Here is a 13864-nt window from a genome sequence, read left to right on the forward strand (position 1 = left end):
AGGACAAAGATCGTCTCTATACACCGATCCCTAGCAGTGGTGAAGGTAGCTATGCCTCCCAACCAGGTGGCACCCATAGGTCCACACCCACTGTGCTGATGGAGATAATGATCCAACCAAAAACACACAAAGGAACATCCATGGCTAACACTCACACCAGACAGTATGATGGCTGCAACCAAGAACCTAAGACAATGCAAGGAGTACAGGTCCTGGTCAGACACTCAATAGGCTACTATGTAGGGGCTGACATCATGGAGAGCCACTTGGCATCGACAAGCCCAAGCTAGTATAGGCAGCTACTCTTCTCAACAGAAGGTACACAACCTAGGGTAGCTACTCTTCACGACGGAAGGCGCACAACCCACACATTTTAATTATCTTGTATTTATTACCACCCAAAGTTTTAATTTAATTATCACTTATATAAAACTTCCTCTGCCAACCGGGAAGTAGTCACCAAGTTACAGGATAGAAGCCCCCTCCATATGCTACCCTACCCTACCCATGCTCATCCTACAACAAGTGCCCGTGGGCATGCATACTCCCATCCCAACCCCAATGATCATAACTTCCAACAAATCCACGGAAGATCGGGCCTCGCAAGTCACCCAACAAATGTACGTGCACATACTCGTGTGTGGCGCACCACCATCACGAAGATCATAACACAAGGACAGGAATGAGAACACAATGCAAAGAAACACCCAACTGAAAGCAACATGGGAAGGACGGATTCTACATGAATCCCAAAGCCAATAAAACCATACATCATTAAATCACTCAATCGGCCTCAATCCGAGAGTATGGATTCTACACAAAATCCCAATGATGCAATAAGACCAAACATCATGAACTCACTCAACCGGCCTCAATCCGAGAGTATGGATTCTACACGAATCCTAGCGTTCACGAAACAAAAGAAAAGGTCCAAAGAAACCATCACAAGTATAAAATCACTCAACTGAACACAACGTCGGGAGTACAAATGCAACATGCATCCCAATGCAACATAAAAGTGCAAAAGTGGTCTAACTGATATCCAAACGGATCATCAAGTTCCACGACCCACATTGTGCCAAGAAAACTCGAGAAAATAGGGTGGCACGCAAAATGAGGTAAAAACCCCCCAAAAATTTGGAAAACTTCAAAATTAAAACCCATTTGGCCTTTGGGTTCAAAAACCCCAAAAATCCAAAAATAAATGGAATCGAACACCGTATGCAAAAACGGCTAGCATAACGGCGTAAAATTCCAAACCCTCATCCCAAAAAATAGGGAAATGTTCATACCCGCCCAACCGGGTAGAACTAGCATACAAAAATGGAGGGGAACACTAGTTCTCAGCCTCCAAACAAACGACTACCAAAAATAGAAGCAGAAACAGAGCAGAAACAATAAAACAGGAAAGCCCTACCTCACAGCCAAAAAGGCAAAACGGGAATCTGAACCATAAAATAAAATGCTCACAGAAGTGGCTGAAAATTACGGCAATCCAAGGTTTCCCCGAGCTGGATCCAACGAGCTCAACCTCGCGATGATCCCACGCCCGTAGCTCCCACAACGAACAAAACAGTAAATCCTCATGAAGAGGATTTTGGGTTTTACTCTCCAACTTTCCAATTTGAAAGTGAGAAGTGAGGAATTAAATTCCTCTTTGGATATTTAGTCACTTTTCGGGTGAATAATCGATTAGGGCATTTAACCAGCCAATCTAGTTAAACCCCAAATCGACCCAAATGAAAATAGGCTATTCCTATAAATGGGAATTCATCAATGGCAAAGCTACCAGAAATTAAAATAAATCTCAATTAAAAAGCCCGAAAACCCAAAAACACATAAATCTCCTTAATAACTTTTGCGACAATGCGAACCTCTAAATGCACAGACACACTTACTAGTCTAATCACATAATGCAAATGAGTTCGAATTTAATAATCACTGAAAGGTTTAATTTAAACATTTTAATAGAGGATACGTCGACCATACAAGGACGACATTGGTAAAATATGAACAGCTGAATCACTAACTCCATGTGCCACTACCAGGGATATACATCCTGCACACCAAACAACACGATCAAGTGCAATTGCATATAATAACATATCTAAAGCAATAAATGCATTAAATCACCTAATTTAACCATTTATTTAATTATATTAAAATAATCTATTTACATCACTCACGTTCGCAAAAGGCATAGCAACGTAGGAATGAAGTAAATAACCATAGCATTAAATCCATCATATAGCAAAATCAGAGGTATGTCCAAATACCAGATAACTAGATAACCAAATATCATCATAAAACCCATTGTCATCTCAAAAAGGCATCATCATGCAATATGATTAACTGAATAGCATAGTAGTCTAATATCTATGATACTGGAATCAAAGAGTAACATTTGACCCTCAAGTCATCCCAAATGTAAAACATCACATGAGTAACAAATATCTCTCTAATCAAAATAAAACAAGGTAAGTGTCCATAGAACATAACCAAATAATCCAACAAGAACAATCCATTCTAATTACTTAAGAATTTAATAATGATTGATTACTCTGCATTAAAAAGGCATTTAAAACACATAAGAAAACACAGTCATAAACATGACTAACCACTGCTACAGGAACCTAGTCCAGTGTAGCATGGTAAAAGAACATAGTACAATCTCTACACACATCTCAGGGTAATCACAGAACAACCTCATGATACCACATCGATCCTGGTAACCACTGGCACAAACCTCAATGAACCAAAAATCGCATCATAATCTCATAGATCAGTCAAAAGCATAATCAAAGCAACTGATAAAGAAACATAAACTCAAACACCTCAATGGTGTAGACCACTCAGGGTCACAATCATGATCCCATCACAACAAAAGATCAGCAAGGTTGCATCCATCAAGACGACTTACAAAAGTCAAATGGGAGAGGCACTACAATCATGACCACAACAGTCCTCTATTGGCAACTGAAGGTATCACTGATAATCACAATATCCATTGGTTCTTAATAAGAAACCAAAAAGTATCTGAAAGTAATACTAATCGAAGACTCCAAAATGGTCGAGTCAAAACATGTCACAACATGACATCATTAAGAATTACATCAAACACTTCACTCCCATCAAGGTGACTAGAAAGTAATCCAAGTATAATTGATCGATGACTCAAAAATGGTTAGGTCAAGTGTCTCAGATACATATAACTTAGCTTCACTCAAGAAGATTGATGAGCAATAACAATCAGTAAATACAGACATCTCATAGAGCATACCATCACATTACCATGGTGGGGTTTAGAAAGATCGAGATCAAAAGACATCATCATGACATCACAATCATAACTCCCAAGCCTCTGGTAGACATCCTAACTGGTCAACAACTAGTCAACCCAAAAACCCCAAAACAAGAAGCATAGAGAAAACACAATGCAAGCACATGTTTTGGTTTGCTAAAATTACATAGTTGAATTGAGCATGGAGGTTTTAGTTCCTGTTTGCAAGTGTACTTCGAGTGTATAGGTTCTTCATTAATCTACAAGTCAACCCCTCTATCTCTTTGAATAAAAACATAAAATTATCCTTCCAATATTTTAAAACAATTTTCTAAAATAATCAAGAGATAATTATCATTAAACTAAATCCAATTGTCTTTTAATAAAATCATTTTACTAAAATCAATGTTACTAATAATTGAATACAACCCCCTTAATATTTAATTCAATTTCTCCAAAAATAATTAAAGGAAAACTAACCATATATATCAAATAAAACTACCCTCATTATATGTTGGACCAACTTTCCCAGAATATACCAAAAAAAATAACATTTATTAGTAATTTAATAATTTTAAGGCTTCAATTAAACCACTTCTCATATTAATTAATCTTAATTAATTCATATTAATTAATATGAACTAACCATATTAATGAATCTACAATTTTTATTTAACCGAATACATCATCAATTAAATTTAATTAAACTAATTTTAAATTAAATTAATTGATGCTTATCAACTAATTGCTTATATTAATATCCCCATCATACTTTCAAAAGGACACATTTTAATTTCTCCCTCATGATCATTTATCCTTAGTTTAACACAATTAAAATCTATTTAAATTGAATTTATTATAAAAGTAAACAATTAAATATATTATGATTATTTATTAATAGTTAATAACTAAAATCTCATATAATAACAACATATATGTTTTCATAAAACATAATGTTAATAATATAATATTAATTAAAAAAAACTATTGTTAAAATCTTAAGATATATGTTTTTAATAAAACATAATGTTACTAATACATACATACATATATATATATATATATATATATATATATATATATATATATATATATATATATATATATATACCCTGCGCTCACTTAATTTAGCACAAACTACAGACCGTACCCTGCATGTTTTTCCCTAATTGTCAGTGCAGGTATTGGGGTTTGTACCCTCCCCCTATAATACTTACCAATGACTGACATCGTCATCTGAAAAGTCGTGCCATGACTGTCTACTGACGTCCTTGCATTTAAAAGGCCATGTGGCCCTGCCTGTCGTCACAGGGCCTGCGACTGCAAGTACAGTGCCGCGGCCCGGTAGTAATAAGTATTGGGTATGAAGGGGGGGGGGTGTAATCCACCCTCCCCATAATAATAATAATTTTTAAATAATATTTTTTTATAAAAATGTTTTCATGTGATTCTGAATTTTATCTATATAAATCTCTATTGCATTTTTAATCAAGTAAATACATATATGTATATACGTATATGTGTGTATATATATGTGTATGTATGTATGTATGTATGTATGTATGTATGCATATATGTATGTATGCATGCAGAGTTGCATTTTTTTTTTAAAAAGAGAACATATACATAGTTTTAAAACAAAAGGGCTTTTCAATTCGATGAATTGAGAATTTCTCCTAAATAGTGATTGTTCTCTAAATTTACCCATTAATAAAAAGGTTTGTTCATACACATCTAAAAACCCTAGCTCCGTAGTTTCCTCAGAACTACACATATGAAATTTTCTTAGATGAAATTTAACTATCCATGACACAATGCATACGACCAAGATATGAAAATCCTCAGAAAGCATTCAGAAGACATGAAGAAGACAGGAAGTGCAAGAAATGAAATATCATATGCCAAAATCACAAGTGTCTACTTGGACACTGATGCTAAATCACTTCTCCTCAGGATCTGTAGAGCAAGCTCCTTCCTTCTCCAACGTACCCGGGTCCTCCAAACATGCCCCCTTAAGCTTCTAGGAGTGCCTGAATATATAAAACTCTCAGGAAGCACCTAGAATGTCTCTAGAAACAACCAGAATGTGTTGACAACTAAGCATGAGTCTTTTCCAACCTTCTAGATGAGTCACAAGGTTGTAGACACCATGTGCTTAATTGTGCGCTAACTCCTGTGTTGTTGACATATGTGAAATCAAGAAGTGCATTTACTCCTAGGCAAGCTTATAACTTTTATTTTAATTATTTTATTATTTCTATTGTTATTATTTATTTATTATTTTATTATTATCATTAATTTTAATTTCTTTTATTTAATTCTTTTCTCAATTAATTAAAATCAAAATATCAAAAGATCATGATATTATATTAATTTTTCCCAAATAATTAAATAATTAATTAGATCTTTTAAATTTTAGACTTAATTAATAGAGAATTCACCATAGACCTCCAAAATAAAATATGAAAACCCATCATAGAACAATCCATACAAAATCAGTCTAAAGGGTTAAAAATCACGAATTATGTCATCCGACACATTCGGAAGGTAAACCATCCAAATACTTGTCCTACCTTACTAGGACAAATGGTTTAGGGGTTTAGGATTTGGACTTGTGAATTTATCTCCCCTCTCTTACCATTGAGACAGTGCGATATGGTACACTCATCCTGACAATTCAGGGAAGTCAATACTCGGTACCTGCAACCTACATAAAAACTATGCATATACATACAATATATATATGCTAAGCTAAACATGCAATGGAAAGAAGTGGTGCATTGTGTAGGTCTCGACTAGGAGGTAACTACAACTCCCTTCCTTAACCACATCATAAATGCCATACAATAAGAGAAAAAACATGCACACCATACACATGCAAGTATGGGGTTAGTATCCATAAGAAAACACATGTGATAATAAACCATCTAGCTAATCACCATCAATAACTGAAATCAATGTAATAATCATCATGCATATATGAAATGTAGAGTCTAAGTAATCTCATCACATATTAATTGAATCCATAACACAATATATGAAAGTCTCAAAACAATGCTACTAACCATCAACACAAAACTATTCTAACATAGTCTAGTAATAATAGCAAAAATGTGTCCAAAAAAATGTAAACGAGGGCAGGCACTACAAATACTACAAATAAAATGTGGGACAAGTTGGCAAAGATCCATGGAGGACATAAGAATGTACTAAGAGCCAAATCAAAAATCTTGAGAGTAATGTTTGTTGATATGAGAATGGTAGAAGGTGATAACATTTCCTAATATGTTGGAAGAGTCAAAGAATTTTTGAATACTATCAGAGGATTTGATGGAAAGATAAGTCACGAGACTATGATTAGCAAGGAATTGAGAACATTAATCTCTATTTATATTATTAGATTTTTTGCAATACAAGAACTTAGATGCACTCCTTGTAATGATCTAACCTTGGATAGTTTGGTTGGTAGACTCACTACTTTTGAATTGTTAAATTTTCATAATTTTTACGACCCTGCTATTGAATCTTTAGGATCTTAAAGCATTAATGCCTAGGAGAATTTTGAGAGGAAAAGAAAAGTACAAAGGTAAACTCCCTATAATTTATTTTCATGCAATAAAGTTGTTCATATTGATGCCAAATGCCCTGATAGTGCTAACAAGGATGAGAGGAAAGAAAAAAAGTTCAAAGGAAGAAGAGATTAAAAAACAAAAACAATGGATACAAAGACTACAAAGGAAAAGGTAAGAAGTCTTACTACGTTGCTGAAGAAGAGAATGATAGTGACTCTGGTAGTAATGATGAAGAAATTGTTTATGTTTCTATGAAAAATGATTCTGATGAAGATGAGAAAATTGTATTTATTTCATATGTGAAGAAAGGTGATAGATGGATAATTGATAGTGGGTGTTCACATCACATGATTGGTGATAAAAGAAGTTTTAAAACCTAACATTATAAAGGATGTATTATTAAGTTTGGTAATGATGCACCATGTTTTGTGAAAGGTAAATGATCAATAAAATTGATTGATAAGATCTAATGTGATAATGCTTATTGGGTTGAAGGACTTAACTACAATTTTTTGAGTGTGGCACAATTGAATAGTTTAGGCTAAAAAGTTGAATTTCAACACAAGAAGGCTAAGATCTACAATGGTTTAGGAGAATTTATTGGAAGTGGAGACTAAACAAGAGGTAATTTGTTCTATCTAGACCTATCTAATGATACTAATTTATTTGTACAATCTAATGATATATGGTTATGACATAAAAGGTCATGGCATGTGAGCTTTGATAATTTGGTAAGCATTAGTGAGATGAATAAAGTAAGAGGGTTACCAAAATTTGAAGAAATCTGATAATGCAATGTGTAAATAATGTTTGTTGGGAATAATGAGAAAGTCTTGTTTTAAGAGAAAGACCTATACTTATTATGTTACTTTAGAGTTGGTTCATCTGACCTTTATGGACCTATTGGTGTGCAAAGTTACTGTGGTGACAAATACTTTATTATATTTGTTGATGACTACTCTATAATGATGTCTATGATGTTTCTTAAAGAAAAATATGACGCCTTTCAAATATTTAAGTGGTACTTGGCTAGAGTTGAGAAGGAAATAGGTAAGAGCTTGAAGTGTCTGAGATCTTACAGAGGAGGTGACTTTTTATCTAGGGGATTTGAAATATTCTACAATGATTGAGGAATCAAAAGATAGATGCACCTAGGACCCCTCCATAGAATGGTATAGTTGAAAGGAGTAATAGATCAATCATGGATTGTGCTAGAACATTGATGAAGAAGAAGAATGTTGCACCAAAGTACTGGAGAGATGTTGTAAGTACAACCATTTATACCTTGAATAAAGTACAAGTCAAGAAAGGTACAAACCTTGCACCTTTTGAGTCATGGTAGGAACATAGACCTACTATGGAATATTTCAAAGTTTTTGGAAGAAAATGCTACATATTGAAAGATAATAGAAATGGAAAAATCGCTACTAATAGTGATGAAGGCATATTCTTAGGTTATTCCACTAACCTAAAAGTGTATAAGTGTTTGAACTCTAACACTATCAAATTTGGGGGAATTGCAAATGTGAAAGTTGATGAATATGTAGAAAAGAATGAAGTTGAATGTAAGAAAGAACCCAAAGATTGCATAATATTTATATAATTTGATGAAGGTGAGCCCAACACCTTACCCAAACCTAAGGAGAAAGTTGCCAAGCAACAGTAGCCAATACATGCCAAGATACAACAATAATGTGCCAAGCATCATGTAGTTGGTGTTGATCGAGCATCACAAAATACATGTCAAATGTGAGGCAAAACTTGCCAAATAACTAGAAGAACAAGATGAAATACATGAAATACTACCTGAAGAAAAGTTGCAAGATGAACTTGAAGAAGAAGAAAGAAGAAAAGAGCATACATTAGAAAAATATGTGAGAAGACATCATGCATATGATCAAATCATTGGAGACAAAGACTCTGGAGTTATGACAAGACAAAGATTAAGATTGACACATGTTTACTATGTGAATTTGAGGCTAAATCAGTGAAGGATGCTTTGGATAATGAATAATAGATCAAAGCAATGAATGAAGATATTGAGTAGATGGAGAAGATCCAAACCTGGTCACTGGTACCTAGACTAAAAGACAAGAATGTTATTGGAACAAAGTGGGTATTCAGAAGCAAGATGAATGAGAAAGGTGAAGTAAAAAGAAAGAAAGAAATGCTAGTTTGTAAGGGATATGAAGAATAAGAAGGTATTGGCTATGGGGAGATGGATGTCAAGTCTACATCTTTGAATAGAATTATGAAAGAAGAAGTTTACATTGAACAACCTAAACCATTTATTGACTTGAGCAAAATTGATATGGTACATGTAAGTTGCACAAAGATTTGTATGGATTGAAACAAGTCCCTAGAGAATGGTATAAAAGATTGCATACATAGTTGGAAAAGATTGGTTTTTCAAGGACCAATGATAATGAAAATCTATAAATCAATCCTTGAGTGAATCTGAAAATAAGATACTTTTGCCTGAGATATTTGTAGATTATATCATATTTGGATGAAAGGATGCATTGTGTAAGTCATCTGTAGATCAAATAATACAAGAGTTTGAGATGTCAATGTTTGGAGAGATTAAATTCTTTATTTTCTTGAAAGTGTATCAAATGAAGAAAGGTATTTATATTACTTAATCAAAATACATTGAGGGGATATTGAAAACTTTTGGTATGGAAGACTCAAGACCAGTTGAAACACATGTGGATACTACATATAAACTTGCAAAGATTGATGATTCTACTAATGTGAACCAAACCTTATACAAATCAATGATTGGAAAGTTGAAATATGTTGTTCATAAAAGACCAGATATTGCACTAGTAGTTGGGATTGTTGCAAGATTTTTTGTAAATCCTAAAGAGAATCACATGATGGCTATGAAAATAATCCTGAGATATCTAAAAGGAACAAAGGAGTATAGATTGTATTACAAGAAGAATGACAAGTTTGAACTGAAAGTGTATACTAATGCAAATTTGGCTGGTAATGTTGATGATAGAAATGTACAAGAGGTGGAGCCATCTTTCTAGGAAAGAGACTATTTTCATGGACAAGCAAGAAGCAACACTATATTTTCCAATCTACAATAGAAGTTGAATATATATTAGCAACAGTTGATTGTCCTAACATAATGTGGATCAAGAAATTGTTGAAATAGATGAAGGAAGAGATCAAAGAACCTGTTGTCATATTCTGTGATAGTACAAGTGCCATAAACATATCTAAGAATCTTGTATTGCATACTAAAACCTAGATATCTACTATCATTACTTGAGAGAGTTAGTATAAGACAAAGAAGTGAGATTGGAGTTATATGTGAATACAAAGGAATAGATATTTGATACATTCATAAAATATTTACTTAAGAATGCACATGAATATCTAAAAGACAAATTGGGGGTGATTCCCCTTACAAAGGCTACTTAATCTAAGATGGAGCTCTACATTAAATGTGTTGCTTAAAATGTCTTACAAGTCGATGTAGAAAGTCACACTTTAGATCTTGCCTAAAGTTGTGAAAAGAGAAGCACAAGATGTTGAATCAGTTATAAGCAAGATGACAGAAGAAGAACCTAGTTCAAAGAATTGACCAAGAAGATATCTATATATTGAATATTTATGAGATAGAGGTAATTGAAGATGTTCAAGGATCTTATTGATACTTGAGTATGGAAGTGTCTTTGGCATTGTTGTCAAAGAGGGAGAATTTTATGCAATTTCCATATGAAGAAGAAAAAAGGAGATATTATAAATAAAAGAAGTCAAAAGAAATTTAGAAGTTATCATGCATAAAGAGGGAGATATGGAAGTGTGTACATAGGTGTTTCTATAAAGAGATAGTGAAGAAGTTAAGATGATGAATATCAAAGAGGGAGATGATGTTGGAAATATAATGACCAACTAGTGACTGAGAGGGGGGTGAATCAGGAACCAATGTAACTTTTCTCACTAAGATTACTTTATCTTTACTTCTTTAGATTATCAAATCTATTTCCATGCATGGACATAAAGCAATAAAGAAATCAACACCATAACACTTTGACACAAGATATGGTAACCCAAAAACCCTCCAAGTAGAATGTAAAACATTGGTGGGGATGACACCCACATGCTTCACTACTGCAGTAATAAAGTTGTCCTATTAAGGCTTACAATTAATCACTTCTAGTGATCTACTCTATTAGAAGTATGAAGGACTGTTAGGTCCACCTCATAAAATGATTTTACAATACAATAATGTATATGCTTTGTTAAGAGACTTAGAAAAATACTATTAGGTCTACTTGGTCAAATGATTTGACTGATTCACCTTTTAGGATAATCAAAAATATGATCTTTGTTTTGTAACTTTATTTTTTGAATTAGATCGTTTAAATAATATGATCACCTAAGTGTGATGGATGATTCTATGCTCTACTCTTTATACTACCTTGTAACCTGATTACATATTCTACTTGATATTCGCTTCTTGTCTCCAAAATAATCACATGTGTATCTTGTATTATTTTTCTATTCACACTTAGACAAATGAATATGTCTTCCTTATATACCCTTCAAACAATAACTCTATACCACATCATATCACACAGTAGATATCTCCATAATAATCAATTTTCATCTTTAGGTTGGCCCAAATACTGATGCTCAAGCAATACAATGCTTTTGAACTTTTCCTAACACTTAAGCAATACAATGAGCTAGGGTGACACTGTTCCTTAGTTAGTACTAGAAGTTGGTATAACACTATGGAACTCAGGTGATATAGGAGCTTGATTTACATAGAGAGCTTGGTTAACTCTGGGAACTCAATGCACACTTGAAACTTGTTTCACATTGATACTACTGAATAGCTTAGTTTATACTATGAGCTCGGTTAACACAATATACCTTCATCTACTCAGGCTACACTAAAATTTTCTCCCTATTGGAAAGCTATGTTGTATTATTAACCAACCTTCCTTGATAGCTTAAGTGGTTTGTCACTAATTGACAATATACCCATTCATAGGGTCAACAATCTCCCCCATTAGAATTAGTGACAAAAACACTTATCTTGAGTACTTTTTTCAATAATAAAAAATCTCTTGATAAAAATTTACTTATCAAATTCCTCCTTTGTATTTTATTAGTTCTATAACTTGGTTTGAACTAGAATACTGTATCTCGGTTGCAACTTGTCTAAATTTTGATTTTTCAAAATTATTTTTGTATCATATACATATTCCTCCTTGATTATTTATGTACTATGTTTTCCCCCTTGTTTTTGTTACAAATGCAGAAAACATATACTTATAAAGCAATACTGAAATGTGTGATGAAATCATTATGCACTTTCAAAATTAAAGACATAGTTTTATCCCAATTTTCTTGTAGTACCTTCAAGATGTGCAATTCAATCTAGATTTTAGTTGATAGCTCCATCATGAGATCTATAGTTGAGAAGTTGGTGTCATGAACTAATGTCTTAGCATGTTCCAAATGTTTTTGCATTACATCCATGTGAGGAAATATCATACTCTAGATGTCTGACATGGTTGCCCTTACTCTAGCTTCCTCTTGCAATAACTTTTCCTGCAAATCTATCAAAAATATGAGATTCACAAAATGATTTGAGCTAGTACTTGGGTCAAGTGCTAACTAACTAGTACTACTATTCAAATATTCATCAATTTTTGTCAGTTTGTATTTTATTTTCTTAGTGAAAATTTAGGTGTCAAACAATTGTGTAAATAAGGAAACAACATTATTTACAACTCCTTCAAGAGTTCCAATAAGAGTGGAAAATTCCAACTTGATCAATTTCAATTTTCTTTGCTACATTTTCCACAACTTTATTCTCAAACTTTCTTTCTATCCTTTGTAGATTTTTTCCTACCCATTTATATCCTTATTGAATTTATGTACAATATCTACTAATTTCTCAATAATAACAGCCTCATTATTTACCTCAGTTTATAATACATCCAAAAATATGTCCTTGATGTCTTCAAGAACTTTACCTTTGTCTCTTTTTGCTCACAACTTTCTCTATTGTGCCATTTTCCTCCATAGAACACTAAGGATCTTGATCTAATTAGTAGTGAGATTGGATTGATCCCAATTTTGAATCACAATCTTAGTGTCTAGGTCTATCTCATCGTATATCTTTTCCCTTTCCTTTCCTCTACTTTTGACACTAGGAGAGACAATGATTACTTTATATTTTTCCTCATCTCTCTTATCTTCTCCACTCAGTTGAATCTTAGTTTCTTCTTTGTCTTCGTTGTCAACCTTGTCTTCATCCTTTGGTTTATGGTTGGCTAAAGATTCCCCAAAGGTAGATTGATTCTGCAACTCAATTCCTACTTGGGTGGATGGAAGACTTTGTTCCTTCTTCTCTTATTGTTCTACATTTGGTGTAGAAATGGCTATTCTCATGCTTTTTCATGGACTCCTTGATTTCTACATTTGAGAGGTTAGGCATGATGCTTTTCAATCTTTTCTCTCTGATGTCCCTTTCTATTTTTACAACATTTGTCCATCTTTGTGTAACTGTCTTTAGTACGACATCGAGGGCTTGACCTTTTAACTCATTTGGGTCATATTTCCATTCGGCCATTTTCTCTACTAGAGCATCTTCTATTTTTCGTTGTTCTTTTCTACCTCTAGTTTCATACTTGATGCATTTGAAACATGTCATGTCACTTCCTTCTCTTAATCTCTTGACTTGTTTCTCAAAGGATAGTCGAGGCTTCTTTAGCTTAGGATTGCTTTCCTCTTCATCATCTTCATTTTAAAATTTTAGCTTCCTCTTGAATTTTCTAGCAGTTGTGATTATAGGGGTAGTTGCCTTCTTGGGTGTAGTCTTCTTAGATGCCCTTGTAATCACTTTTCCTTTCTTCTTAGGAGGTTCTTGTTCTTTTTCTTCCTCTTCATGTTATTCCTCTTCTTCTTCTTCTTCCCCCTCATCATCACCTTTATCCTTAGTTAGCATGAGACAGTCACCTTTCAACTTCTTCTTTAG

Source organism: Cupressus sempervirens, chromosome 7 (assembly GCF_028749045.1).
Source record: "Cupressus sempervirens isolate cs-2001-9-10 chromosome 7, ASM2874904v1, whole genome shotgun sequence".
Taxonomy (NCBI): Eukaryota; Viridiplantae; Streptophyta; class Pinopsida; order Cupressales; family Cupressaceae; genus Cupressus; species Cupressus sempervirens.